Source organism: Polyergus mexicanus, unplaced genomic scaffold (assembly GCF_030449975.1).
Source record: "Polyergus mexicanus isolate NDT 795.1 unplaced genomic scaffold, iyPolMexi1.0 SCAF_21, whole genome shotgun sequence".
In the NCBI taxonomy this organism is placed as follows: Eukaryota; Metazoa; Arthropoda; class Insecta; order Hymenoptera; family Formicidae; genus Polyergus; species Polyergus mexicanus.
This window is the reverse complement of record NW_027223341.1, coordinates 4,846,573-4,862,813: the sequence shown is the minus strand read 5'-3', so window position 1 is coordinate 4,862,813 and position 16,241 is coordinate 4,846,573. Positions and strand designations below refer to the sequence as shown.

General features: G+C 27.4%; 1 pseudogene; it reads left to right on the top strand.

Annotated features, from left to right (window-relative positions):
- Positions 1-7,529: 7,529 nt before the first annotated feature.
- Positions 7,530-11,394, top strand: LOC138942060 (NADH-ubiquinone oxidoreductase chain 5-like; annotated as a pseudogene).
- Positions 11,395-16,241: the final 4,847 nt, after the last annotated feature.

Below are 16,241 nucleotides of genomic sequence, written 5' to 3'. Positions count from 1 at the left end.
CGTTTCTTGATGTTCTGGACCGTTTTATTGATCTTGATCTTCTTCAGGTTACTATTTTACTGATACTTGAATACACGTTACACAAATCTTTTTTATTTTTATTGTTTATTTAATTGTTAAAAGTTTCTAGAAGTAAAAATCAAGAGACACGATAGTGTCTTGCGCTAAGTCATGCGAAGCAAAGATCACACACAGCAATAGCGAGACATACCGCGTATTTATACGCGGGTCGAAATCAAGAATATCTAAGATTATCAGTTCTCAATAACCCCTGACCGGATCGAGTTTTTACTAGTTCTTATTAGTTCTTATATATATATATATATATAATCAATAGCTTGAGTTTGATTTATATAAAGAAAATATGTTTATTTTCGCTCCACATGTTTTATAAAGCAGAGATATTACGAAGCGAAATCGAAATGTAAAAATTTTCATTTAAGAAACGTCCCACTCTCCGTCAAAAAAATGTACTTTGTCAATAAAATCAAGAATGTCGAATGAAATGACAAAACGAGCCAAGCACGATATTAAGAGCGCATAAATGTTTATTATAAAAGAATTACATTTAAATTTAAACTTACGAAAGGCGGATGTTTCGGGCCTCTTTTTGGCCATCTTCTGCGTACATGAATAAATAAAATTAAAATATAAGCATATAAGAGATTCTTAGGCGATTAAGAAGCGCGTAGATAACGCAGGTTTTTCACATTATCACAGTAAAGGTAAAAAAATATTTTCAAGGATATCCATGTCGTTACGAGGAAGAAATCCTCGATACTATGGTCATAAATTGAATTCAAAAACATGGCGGTACATTAATTATGTCTGTAAATTAAGCGGAATGGATTATGTCAAAATGACGAGAGAGAAAGTCTTCGGAAATTACATTCGTAAAACTTACAGATAAATGAAGTAACGCACAGGTCGACAATAAATAATCGGGATGTAAATTCGCAGAGAACTAAACTCACTGATTATCAACGTAACAATGAGCATAAATTATCGTTAGACGAAAAGATAAAATAATAAAAGCAAACGTTACCGCTACAGGCAAACAACGGTGCAATTAAATGTAAGAAGGTTATCGATAATTTCCCGAACTACTCGATCCCGAAAAGTGATTTTAACACACGCATAAACAATTAACTGTTAATACCAAAAAATTTTTTAAACATGATGATAATGTAATTGCCTCTAGCGCATACAAGGCGAACATTACAGTTGCTCTCGATAAAGATAAATACTTTAATAAGATCGAAGAATTGTTGAAGGATAATTACACTTATAATATCGTCAAAGAAGATTCTATAAAAAGACTTACATAACATCTATGGGACTTGCTAATGAGTTGGTGATACGAAACGATTGGGTATACATTTAATAAAATTATAACAATCAAACCAAACTAACAACTTGCGGTATTTGAGAAAACTTATATGAAAATAATTACGTGTTCAAAATGTTTATTAAAATTTTTATTTTATACAAATACTGTCGACTATTTAAGAAACTCAATTTATGCGACGAATAGTTGAAACACTACTCAAATGTTTAAAATGGAATTACAAATATCTTCAATTAGATGATGCCAGTAAAACAAATTTTTGCTAACTGATAATACAAATCGAGGACGCCTATACGTATAGCTACGGATCATGGATTAATTTCGAAAGTCACAATCACTTCTGAAGAGCGGCTTTCAAAATTAATTTATGATTTTCTCTGCACTGAGAAAAAAAAGTTGTTAATTTGACTAAATTCGTCCAACTAATTATTTCTTTGTATTTCTTTAATTGAAATATTTAACTATTTAAATCAAATATACCTCATGTTAGATTTAATTATTTAATATGTCGTATTTGACTTAAAATATTAAAATATTTCAATTAAAGAAATAGTAATTAGTTGGACGAATTTAGGCAAGTTAACAATTTTTTTTTCTCGGTGTAAAGAAATTATACTTATCTATAAGTTTATACATCCTATCATTCGCATTATGCAATATCTGACTGTCAATTTTATGTCATTGATTATTTTAATGAAATGTGCAATAAAAAGAATCGAGATATAGGATATTATAAAGATCAATGTGTTTATTCTTCTTTAAATATATAAATTTTAATTATTATATTAAATTTCAACTGCATGTTTATTTTTATTTTTAATTGCGTAGAATTTTTTGAAAATTATATGTATTCCCCCATCATTGATTTCCTTTTGCAAGCGCAAATAATTTGTAATAAATGTCAGTTAATTGGTTCACATCTTTTTCAAATTGATATTAAGAGATACGGTAGTGTCTCGCGCTCAGTCACGCGCAATAACAAGGTACTCCGCGTATATATACGCGAGTCGGCCAATTAAGAGTATCCGAGGTTTTCAAATTTGAATAACGGTTGAAGCGATTGAGTTCTTATTAGACTTAACTTATAATCTCATAATTTTAATTAATCTTTAATTAGTCTTAATCTTATAATTTTCAAAATATGCGAAATATATATTATATAAGTCAAACAAAAAATATCTATACTTTTATCTATTATCTCTAACATCTATTACTTCTATTTACTTAAGAATACACGGCGAGATCATCTCTCAATAAGATATTACTTGCAAATTTCTTTCAAATTTATTACTTTTTACAGTACCAAAAAGAAGTTATGTAAGAGTTTATCGTTAAAAATAATATTCAAGTATAGTTCTGTAACTAATTCTGTATTTTATTTGATTTTATGAAAACAGATCTTTAAAAACAGATTGTAATAATAAAGTATGTACGATTATATATTAATGCCATTATGTTACCTGTGCTAGTGAAAAGACCTGTGCCGAGACAAGGATAAAACAAATTATACAAATAACTTTTTTCAAAGCGCTTGGTGCTGCTTAGATCGTCTGAAATCATCAAAAACATGTCAGGAGAGAAACATTAATTTATATTATATGACTCAATCTTTTAGATGCGCAAATAATTTATTTATTGTAGCGCAAATTTCTATCTAATCTCGGTCGAATATGTCGACATTTCCTCTATTTATCTTTTTAAGCTTTTAACCTTTTAACCTTTTTGTTTACGAGCAGAAATATTCTTGTGAAATGCAAGATTCCTAAATCTCACTAAATTGTAATGTCTACAGACAATTAAATTCCTTTTTTATTACCTTTAGATCATCTGGATGACGGATAGGCACACAATACGTGAAGAAAATCCACAATTTAAAAATAGGATAATATTTATCAGATAGGCAACGATTCAATTGTTTTTCTGACAAATAAATTATAAATATCAATACCAAAATTTTGGTGGGATTAATTTTATCGTTATTTTATTACATTTTTACTCAGATATGTTGAAAATAAATAATTAATAATTATGATAATGGTTTGCAAATGAATATTGCTGAAAAAGACGCCTATATATATAGCTACGGATCATGGATTAATTTCGGAAGTCAGTCACTTTTGAAGAGCGGTTTTCGAAATTAATTTATGATTTTCTTTGAAGAAAGTATATATATCTATAAGTTTATACATCCTTTCATTCACATTATGCAATATCTGACCATTAATTTTATGTCATTGATTATTTCAATGAAATGTGTAATGAAAAGAAATGAGATATAGGATATTATAAAGATCAATGTGTTTATTCTTCTTTAAATATATAAATTTTAATTATTATATTAAATTTCAACTGCATGTTTATTTTTATTTTTAATTGCGTAGAATTTTTTGAAAATTATATGTATTCCCCCATCATTGATTTCCTTTTGCAAGCGCAAATAATTTGTAATAAATGTCAGTTAATTGGTTCACATCTTTTTCAAATTGATATTAAGAGATACGGTAGTGTCTCGCGCTCAGTCACGCGCAATAACAAGCTACTCCGCGTATTTATACGCGAGTCGGCCAATTAAGAGTATCTGAGATTTTCAAATTTGAATAACGGTTGAAGCGATTGAGTTCTTATTAGACTTAACTTATAATCTTATAATTTTAATTAATCTTTAATTAATCTTAATCTTATAATTTTCAAAATATACGAAATATATATTATATAAGTCAAACAAAAAATATCTATACTTTTATCTATTATCTCTAACATCTATTACTTCTATTTACTTAAGAATACACGGCGAGATCATCTCTCAATAAGATATTACTTGCAAATTTCTTTCAAATTTATTACTTTTTACAGTACCAAAAAGAAGTTATGTAAGAGTTTATCGTTAAAAATAATATTCAAGTATAGTTCTGTAACTAATTCTGTATTTTATTTGATTTTATGTGATGAAAACAGATCTTTAAAAACAGATTGTAATAACAAAGTATGTACGATTATATATTAATGCCATTATGTTACCTGTGCTAGTGAAAAGACCTGTGCCGAGACAAGGATAAAACAAATTATACAAATAACTTTTTTCAAAGCGCTTGGTGCTGCTTAGATCGTCTGAAATCATCAAAATCATGTCAAGAGAGAAACATTAATTTATATTATATGACTCAATCTTTTAGATGCGCAAATAATTTATTTATTGTAGCGCAAATTTCTATCTAATCTCGGTCGAATATGTCGACATTTCCTCTATTTATCTTTTTAAGCTTTTAACCTTTTAACCTTTTTGTTTACGAGCAGAAATATTCTTGTGAAATGCAAGATTCCTAAATCTCACTAAATTGTAATGTCTACAGACAATTAAATTCCTTTTTTATTACCTTTAGATCATCTGGATGACGGATAGGCACACAATACGTGAAGAAAATCCACAATTTAAAAATAGGATAATATTTATCAGATAGGCAACGATTCAATTGTTTTTCTGACAAATAAATTATAAATATCAATACCAAAATTTTGGTGGGATTAATTTTATCGTTATTTTATTACATTTTTACTCAGATATGTTGAAAATAAATAATTAATAATTATGATAATGGTTTGCAAATGAATATTGCTGAAAAAGACGCCTATATATATAGCTACGGATCATGGATTAATTTCGGAAGTCAGTCACTTTTGAAGAGCGGTTTTCGAAATTAATTTATGATTTTCTCTGAAGAAAGTATATATATCTATAAGTTTATACATCCTTTCATTCACATTATGCAATATCTGACCATTAATTTTATGTCATTGATTATTTCAATGAAATGTGTAATGAAAAGAAATGAGATATAGGATATTATAAAGATCAATGTGTTTATTCTTCTTTAAATATATAAATTTTAATTATTATATTAAATTTCAACTGCATGTTTATTTTTATTTTTAATTGCGTAGAATTTTTTGAAAATTATATGTATTCCCCCATCATTGATTTCCTTTTGCAAGCGCAAATAATTTGTAATAAATGTCAGTTAATTGGTTCACATCTTTTTCAAATTGATATTAAGAGATACGGTAGTGTCTCGTGCTCAGTCACGCGCAATAACAAGCTACTCCGCGTATTTATACGCGAGTCGGCCAATTAAGAGTATCTGAGATTTTCAAATTTGAATAACGGTTGAAGCGATTGAGTTCTTATTAGACTTAACTTATAATCTTATAATTTTAATTAATCTTTAATTAATCTTAATCTTATAATTTTCAAAATATACGAAATATATATTATATAAGTCAAACAAAAAATATCTATACTTTTATCTATTATCTCTAACATCTATTACTTCTATTTACTTAAGAATACACGGCGAGATCATCTCTCAATAAGATATTACTTGCAAATTTCTTTCAAATTTATTACTTTTTACAGTACCAAAAAGAAGTTATGTAAGAGTTTATCGTTAAAAATAATATTCAAGTATAGTTCTGTAACTAATTCTGTATTTTATTTGATTTTATGTGATGAAAACAGATCTTTAAAAACAGATTGTAATAACAAAGTATGTACGATTATATATTAATGCCATTATGTTACCTGTGCTAGTGAAAAGACCTGTGCCGAGACAAGGATAAAACAAATTATACAAATAACTTTTTTCAAAGCGCTTGGTGCTGCTTAGATCGTCTGAAATCATCAAAATCATGTCAAGAGAGAAACATTAATTTATATTATATGACTCAATCTTTTAGATGCGCAAATAATTTATTTATTGTAGCGCAAATTTCTATCTAATCTCGGTCGAATATGTCGACATTTCCTCTATTTATCTTTTTAAGCTTTTAATCTTTTAATCTTTTTGTTTACGAGCAGAAATATTCTTGTGAAATGCAAGATTCCTAAATCTCACTAAATTGTAATGTCTACAGACAATTAAATTCCTTTTTTATTACCTTTAGATCATCTGGATGACGGATAGACACACAATACGTGAAGAAAATCCACAATTTAAAAATAGGATAATATTTATCACATAGGCAACGATTCAATTGTTTTTCTGACAAATAAATTATAAATATCAATACTAAAATTTTGGTGGGATTAATTTTATCGTTATTTTATTACATTTTTACTCAGATATGTTGAAAGTAAATAATTAATAATTATGATAATGGTTTGCAAATGAATATTGCTGAAAATGAATATTGCTCATTCACATTATGCAATATCTGACCGTTAATTTTATGTCATTGATTATTTCAATGAAATGTGTAATGAAAAGAAATGAGATATAGGATATTATAAAGATCAATGTGTTTATTTTTTTTTAAATATATAAATTTTAATTATTATATTAAATTAATATTATACTTTCATATGTCTAAGTCATAGTGATATTTTCCTATATTTTGGAACATTGTTTAATATTTTCGTAAATGCATAAAGGTGAAAAAAAATCCATCGCGTGGAAGAAGACTTAATTTTTATGATTGTTACTAAAGTAGTTTTTTTGTTAAAAGAATTATTATTCTATTATTTACATGCATATTTATATTATAAGAATTTTAATTTTCCTGTTTTAGTTGAAAGAAGATATGAAAAATTTTATGATTTTCAAATTAATGGGAGCACCAATAAAAATGAAGAAAAATGCAGCACCTCATATTTTTGATTGTCAACCTAACCGTCGAACAGCTACAAGTACTCACGACCGAGATGCATTTAAAAAATTAAATAATAAAAGAATGATATCCGAAATACTATTTCATTGCGAAACTCATGAAACCAATGAAAATAGATCACCAAATGTTAAAAGTAACAATGAAATATTGTAGTTCCAAAAAAAGTATGCACACAAAAAGAAATTTCAACAAATGAAAACTGTGCTTCGATAAGTTTTTCAATACTTACAGAGAATAATAAAATAAATGATGAAATTGATTTTTCAAATATACCGAGCAAGTCAGATAGTATTAATATTGAAAAAAGCAATGCAGTTCCATTAATCGTTACAGAAAAAGAAGGAGAAGTATTATTGCAATCGAATGACAAAATAGAAATTAATAAGAAGTGTATTCGGGATAAAGAAAACAAGAACACGAAGTAAAAAAAGTTTTTTTTAGAAGTAAAAAAATTCAATGCAATATAAAGTGCAGTACTGTTGAAGAAAGTTGCCAAACACTGCCTAATACTGTAAATAAAATGTGTTCACCCATTAATGTACCAACGGAGAGTGACAATAGCGGTGCAGTTGTAACCGATTTTTCCAAAACGATTACAACTGGTACTACTAGGAGCGAATATGAATCATGTCATGAAGATTATTTGCAGTATTGTGAAGAACAAGACCTACAAACAAAAAGAAGCGCTTTACATTTAACAAATTATTTTATTAGCACACAGACAAAACAATACATTGGAATTCCAAATGACTGGTTATGGATTGTTGATGAACTGCATAAACGCAACTGTTTATCAACAGAAAATATAAAATTGACTTTGATGAAAATCAAACTGAATGATAATTTTGTAAGATTAGGTAACCAATTTGGAATCAGCACAGCAGGAGCATCAAAAATTTTTCAAAATGGTTTACCAAAATTATGTAATTTCTTAAAAACTCTTATTTATTGTCCTCCTAGAGAAAGTGTTAAAATGGCATTATCTATACCGTTTCGTGCAAATTTTGCTCACGTTTATGCAATAATTGACTGTTTCGAAATTCAAATCGAGAAACCATCAAACGCTCTTCAACAGTCTTTAACGTGGTCAGAATATAAAAAGTGCAATACATTGAAGTATTTAATATGTTGTACATCGGATGGATTTATTAATTTTATTTCTTCTGGGTATGGAGGTCGAGTAAATGATGTTGAGTTGTTTGAACAATGCGGTATAATGGATGTTTTGCCAAAACAATGTGAAATTATGGCAGATCGTGGTTTTAAGCAGATTCAAACATCTTTAAATAAAATTCAGTGCGAACTTATAAGACCTCCTAGTGTAAAAAGCGGAGGTAAATCGTCTAAGACAGAAGTAATGTTAACGAAGCGTATAGCAAGTTTAAGAATTCACGTAGAACGTGTGATAAGAAGACTACGAGAATTTTCACTTTTGGAACCACATTCTACTTTAAACCATAACATCATGCCATACATAGTTGTTCGTATTGTAGCTTTAATAAACCTCCAAGCACCTATTATAAGAACATAATAATTTATAATTATTAATATAAAATTATATTATACGAAAAATAAAAAACTAATTGTTAACATAACAAACTTTTTATTAATGCATATTTTATCTTAAAATAGAATTCATCAATTTACAATAAATTTTTTTTTTTCAGAAACTGATAGCTTGTTCTGTTACAGCTGTAGTATAATCTTTATCATAATCTACCCAAACTGTTGTTACTTTTCTATTATTTTCGAAATCAGGATCAGCAACACAAAATAAACCCTTTTTTGTATTTGTAGCTAGTATTTGAAGATTTATTTGTACATAATTCTTTTGACATTTTGGAAATACAAAATATTAAAAAATCATCTGCAGTTTTCCTTCCACATGCTGAAAACTCAACAATCAGTCGATGCATTGACAATGAGTATAATCGGCGTTCCTTTAGTTCAAAATGATGTTGCGATAACTGACTGTCAAGTTGCTTCTCCTTGGCTATTTTCACAATGTCCTGCAGAAATGTTGCGTTGTCAGGAAAATTTTCTATATTCTGTACTTCTTTTTTGTACAATTCCTTAGTTTCAATGTATTTTTTAGTTGCTCCAAGTTGATTAAACAGCCTTTTTCCAATAACAAGCAACCTCTGTCGGTGCTGGATTTTCTGTTCGTCTGTGGAACCACATTAAAAAGGCTACCGAATGTTTATAACTACCTAAAAATATAAATAATAACATTTACTAATATCTCGCAGTAATTTGCTTAAGTTTATATGCAAATATGAAATCAATGTTGTCATCACATAAAGCATAAAAAGTCGAAATACTTGTTCAAACACCGTATTTAAATGAGAAGTGTTTATCCATAGGACATTACGGAACATCTTTTATATAATAAGAACATAGTTTTCATTCTTGAAAAATATAACTTTAAACTTTTTTCGAATACTGCATGCAAGTTATAGTAAACATTGATTCTATATTTTGGTTCTGAGAATAATGAAACTATATAGTTTGTATCTCATAGACGATTAATATTTTTTAATAAAGGAATATTAAATATTTTACCTTCATTAGGGGCTTTATGATTTTTTTTATGTTCTGCAAATTTTTCTTTTCCATTTTCATTAAATTTTATTAGAGAGATTTGTATAATTAGAGTTTTAGTTGGTTGAGATTTATGCATAATAGTTTATTTAATAATTATTTGTTTTTTTAGAAGTTCTTATTCATTATATTTATATTCTTATATTCAGCATGGATATATTTATTCTGAAAATAAATTTATAGGAATTTATTTGAAAGATTATATAATTTTATTAATTCATATTAGACCATTAATTTTATTAATTTTTAATTTAAATTTAATATATTAATTTTAATTAATTTATTTAAGTAGTTTATAAATATATAAAATATTAATTTGTGGAATTAAAGAAATTTTTTTTATCTTAAATAATTAATAATTTAATAATTTATTCATTTTTTATATTTAAAATATTTATTTTGTTAGTTTATTTAAGATTTTATTTTTATTTTATGGATTTGGGTATTATGATAGAGTGAATATTATTTAATTTTAATTCAATTAATATAGAATTTTATATAATATTTGATTGATTATCTTGTTTATTTATTGGAGTAGTAATATTGATTTCTTCCATAATTATATTGTATAGAATAATTTATATAACGGAAGAGATTTACATTGATCGATTTATTAAATTGTTAATTTTGTTTATTTTATCAATAGTTATAATAATTATTAGTCCAAATTTGATTAGAATTTTATTTGGATGAGATGGTCTAGGGCTTATTTCATATTGTTTAGTAATTTTTTATCAAAATTATATATCTTATAATTCAGGAATAGTCACAGTATTATGTAATCGAATTGGTGATATTGGCTTATTAATAGCAATTAGTTTAATATATATTTATGGTAGATGGAATATTTATTTTATGAGTAAATCTAATAAATTTATTTTAATGATGATTTTTTTGGCATTGATTACTAAGAGTGCTCAAATTCCTTTTTCAGTTTGATTACCTATGGCTATAGCTGCTCCATTCTTCAACGTTAGTTACTGCAGGTGTATATTTATTAATTCGGTTTAATAAAATTTTTATAAATAGAATATTTGATAAGATTTTGTCAATTGTGTCAATTTTTACTATATTTATGTCTGGGATAATAGCAAATTTTGAGAATGATTTAAAAAAGATTATTGCTTTATCAACTTTAAGTCAGTTAGGTTTTATAATAATAATTCTAAGTTTGAGGTTAAACTATTTATCATTTTATCATTTGTTAACTCATGCAATTTTTAAATCATTATTGTTTATATGTGCAGGAACTATAATTCATTTGATGAATAATAATCAAGATATTCGATTTTGTGGGAATATAAATGAATATATTCCTTTTACTATATTGAGTTTTTATGTTTCAGTAATATCTTTAACAGGGTTTCCATTTATAGCGGGGTTTTATTCTAAGGATTTGATTATAGAATCTATTTATTTAATAAATATTAATATTTTTTTTATTATTGATGGTAGTATTGTCTGTTTCTTTGACTATTTCGTATTCTTGCCGGTTATTTTATTATATTTATTTTAATGAAAATAATAGGATGTGTGGATTTTATTATTATAAAGAAAGAAAATTAATAAATTTTTCTATAATTATTTTAATAATTTTAAGATTAATAAAGGGGTCCATATTAAATTGAATATTTTTTTTTGATAGGTTTTTTATATTATTGAAAATTAACATTAAATTAGTTACTATATTTATATTATTGTTAGGAATTTTATTAAGGAATTTAGTATATTTAAAAAATTCAATAGATTTATATTTATATAGATTTTTTTTCAGGTCTATATGATTTTTGAACTATATATTTTATTTAATTTATAAGCCATTTTTTAATTTAGGTAATAATATTTATGGAATAGATAAAAGATGGGTGGAATTTTCAAGAAAGAAATTAATTTTAAATTTAATTAAAGAAGTTAGGTTAATTTATATAAATTATTATAAAATTTTTATATTTATTTTTGGTTTATTTTTATATTTATTTTGGTAGTCATTTGGTCCGTTTTGTAACGTTTTATTATCATGTCCAATACTTTAAAGTGATACATCTCGGAAACTATTGGTCGGAAATTTTTTTTACTATTTTTCCCGTGTTCCTCGTGAAAAATGTCTTCAGATATAATAAAAATAGATATAGTACAATGACAAAAAATATTAAAAAGTACTAAAAAATAGTACATTATTTTCAAGAAATTAATCTTGATGATGTATCGAAGGAATTATAACAGATTTTTCATAATTAGGAAACGATAATTTTAAACATTATGTTTTTACTTTTTCAACTGAGATAGTAATCAGGAATAAAACAATTATTAATTACAACTATATTTAGATGTTTAGAATCACAAGGTTTAAAAAAAAGAGATTGTGTATTAGTAATTTTACTGCCACAAAGATATACGTTTCCATTTTGTAATAATATTTTATTTACCAGAATAATTATGTTACTTGATATTAAGCAGCAATTATTAGGTTTTTACGAAGAAATGATAAATTCTCTATATTCCAAGCGAGATATTTGAAATGAATTATTATAATGTATAATGGGATATGTTTCTTGTAATATTTTTTCTATGCGAAATACATTTTCTTCGTATAATCGATTTACCAGTTGCTGTAAAGGTTTTGGTGAATGCTTAATTTTTTGCCACAAAAAGGTTTTTCCTTGTTTGGCTAATTTTATTTTTAATGCATAAAAATATATTATTGCCATATAAATACAATGAATCATTATATTTATTAATTTTGGACATCTGGTTAAACAGAGAGAGAGAGAGAGAGAGAGAGAGAGAGAGAGAGAGAGAGATTTTTCCTTATACGATTAGTTCTATTTTTAATGCATAAAAACATGTTATTGCCACGTAACTACAATGAATAAATGCATGTATTAATCTTGGTCATCTCGTCAAAGAGATTTTTCCTCATTCGACTAGTTCTATTTTTAATCCATAAAAACATATTATTGCCATAATTACAATAAATAATGATTTGAATATTTCATCAAAGAAATCCTTCCTGTTTGGCCAGTTTTATTTTTAATGCATAAATATCATCGTCATAATCAAAGAGAAATCATAATGACAAATAGTTGTCGGTTTATAAAATTGTTACGATTGCTAGAAAATAATATCAAATAAAAATTGGCACTCTTACTAAGCGTTAACTGTCTATTATTTTATTTATTGATAATACATGAAGTGTCGATACAGAAAAAGCAATAAGTTATAAAGTCTATTAGACATCCGTGTCTTCATACATTTGTTCATTTTGTGTGTTAGCCGTTATTCTATTATTATTTCTCATCATACAATATTCACTTCCACATATAATTTTTTACTATAATTTAAATATACTAGAAAAACACAATGCGCGCTTTGCGCGCGCCATTTATTCTTTTTCATTAAACATTTTTAACGATATACACACAAAATAACTGTCAAAATATGCAATGACAGCCGCTCACGAAGTAAGCGCAATGACAGAACCAATCAGCATCGCGGAAAAGAGGCAACAATACACTTCGAGACTTTCGAGTATCGACATAATATACCTTTTTTAGATAGGGGAAAAACATTTTAGTTCACATGGATAACATTCTTTATTTTATTCATCATACGCTTACACCGGACACACATCCTTCGCTATATCCGACATTACGATCTTTATCAGCGGATTATTTGTAATACAGATATACGGTCATTTTATCCATTGCTTGCGCCTGCTTCCATCATTTCTGGAAGCAAAATTAAGTATCTGTGAGATGAGTCTGACCTATGCGAAAACTTATAGTCATATTATCATCTGCGAACCACTCGATAATATTGTAAGCGTATCGTAACACTATTATAAGTCTATCATCGCGTTCTGTATGTATTACTCCGCCTCACGATCTCTTTATGTGTTAAAATTTTTATTATTTTTATTGATAAGGACCCGAAGTGGGCCGAAACGTTTGATTTGATATAACATTATATTATGTTATATAATATAATATTATAAATATAAATATTATGTGTTGCCAATATAAATATTACTGCATTATTTTTGATTGCATAGTCTTTCACATTAAACACTTGCGCATACATCTACATTTAACATATACAATTATATTATTTATTTATTTATTTATTTATATACATACTTTTCTCTATTCGTCTCTTTTTCTCCCTCTTTCACCCTTTTCTATTTTCTCTCTCTCTCTCTCTCTCTCTCTCTCTCTCTCTCTCTCTCTCTCTCTCTTTTTCTTTTCTTTTTTTTAGAATCGTACACACCAGAGCATTAGACGTATACTGTTTTTGATGTGTGATTGTATATTATTTATTTATATACCCTCTATTTTACTCTTTTCCATCAAATAATTATTTGATTTTATCTTTATATCTAAACAATATGACTGAGCATATACGAGATTAATTGCAAAAAAAATCGATTAGGTATAAAATGAGTATAAAATGTTGCTATATATTATATTATTGGTATATATTACGCATACGTATACAGCCAGGTGCGCGCGCGCGCACACACACACGCACACGCACACACACGTATACGTGCCATAAACTGTTATGTAAATGTATTTATAAAATTCCACGGAAATAATGATATCAAAAAATTGCGCCTATTAAAAATAAAGATTCGTAAAGAAATATCATAAGGCGTAGTAATACATGTGAAACGCAACAATAAAATTATAATAGTGTTACGATACGCTTACAACATTATACGCGATACGCATAGTCATCGAACCGCTCGATAGACCAGTTCTGTAAGGTTTTTATATAAATGAATTATATGCACGTATCGTATAATAAATGCGCAATACGTAATCTCTACAAACAATCAAAATTCACGATCTCCACTGTGACAGCTACTCAGTGAAGTAAACACAGCGAGAGGACTAAACAGCATCGCGGAAAAGAGGCAACAGTGTCAATAACATGCTTTTTTTAGAGAGGGATGTTTAATGCATATATAATCATAAAATTCATAAAAATTGAGCATCTGTTATTCTTGTTGCATTTCTGCTTTCTATCCATAGACGTATAATATATGGTACAGGGTATCTCTGAAGTCTGACCCCACAGACTTAAAATACAGCGCGAAAATTCTTAGAGTTAAAAGTTTTTCTTCAATATTTTATAATTCATTGATATAAAATATTGAAGAAAAACTTTTAATTATAGAAAAGTATTGTCTTATTATTATATTTGGGCATTCTTATATACGGACGCTCCTGAGACAAAGCATCGCGTTCCTTAGTTACACGTATCTGGCGACTCGTTGCTAACGCACGAGCGGTGAGTGGGGGCCAATAGACGTGAGTCATAAAATCGGGCCAAAATGTGCAAGTAAATCCCAGCACTGAAGTACTTAATGAAAAAATACTTTATAAGTGTTTTGAAAAACTCTCGAGCTATAAAAATATTAGTTACATAGAAAAATAAGTTTTCTATGAAACTGAATATGTGTACAGGGCATGAAATTTACTTGGTGCTGTACCAAGATTTTTTTAAAAATAATATTAATTCGAGATTTGTAATATCTCTTTATATCCCCCTGGAGAGATGAAGGCGAGAAAAATATTGGGGCGAAGTCGCTGAATCGGGAATCGAACCTGAGTCTTTCGCTTGCCGGGCGACTGCTCTTAGCTCTGAGCTATTCAGACCCCACATCACCGATACTTCTCATTCGCTATATAATATCTATTACTAATAACGTCATCTTTCAGCCGGCGTAAACTAACAAATTTAAGAAATTAGGCTCTCGTATGACATCACAAATTTCAAATAATTGCGGGTTAGTACATAAGAGCCAGAACTCGGATGGTAGTGTGCGTCAGTTTCATTAAAAACTTATTTTTCTTAAATTTGTTATTTTACGAGATATTTTATTTTTTATATCAAAATATGTCAGATTAAGATATAAAATAACTCAAAAAGTACTTAATGAAGAAATACTTTATTATATTTTTTTTTTAAAGCTCTCGAGATAAGCTATAAAAATATATAATAAAAAATGGGGGTTTCATTTAAAATTTTAAAGTTACTCTTTGCCTCCTTTAGAGGGGGAGCGGGGAAAATTTTATGTTTACGGTTTACGTAGTTAAAAAGGGCTCTCAAAAACATGAAACTTTGTTATGAACAATTTTTTGATTTGACAAATATTTTTAAAGTTATTAGCTTGTAACACTTTACGTGAGCCACCCTGTATATACATATATATATATATATATATATCCTTTTCTACGTGTATTTTTATCTCCACTCCTTAAATTTAAATAAAGGCAAACGCTCGGTCTAGATTAGTGCATGAAATGATTTGCACATTTCAGCCGATTTCCGAGAGTCAACGCCTATCGCGCCCCCCTTGCGTCTTAAGATCCACGCCAAGAAACCAAAACCAAGCATGCGGTGCTCTGTCTTAGGTACGGTGTACCGCTATGCGGTTCCGTACTCCCTTACTGCCAAATATCAATGTTTTAAACGCGATCTCTTTAGAATTTTTTCAAATAATTAATTCAAGAACAAAGTTTCAATACTCGATTATTAATTACATTTACGATATAATAATCCTAAAATATTATTAAATTATCAAATTTAAGAAATTAGGCTCTCGTGTGACATCACAAATTTTAAA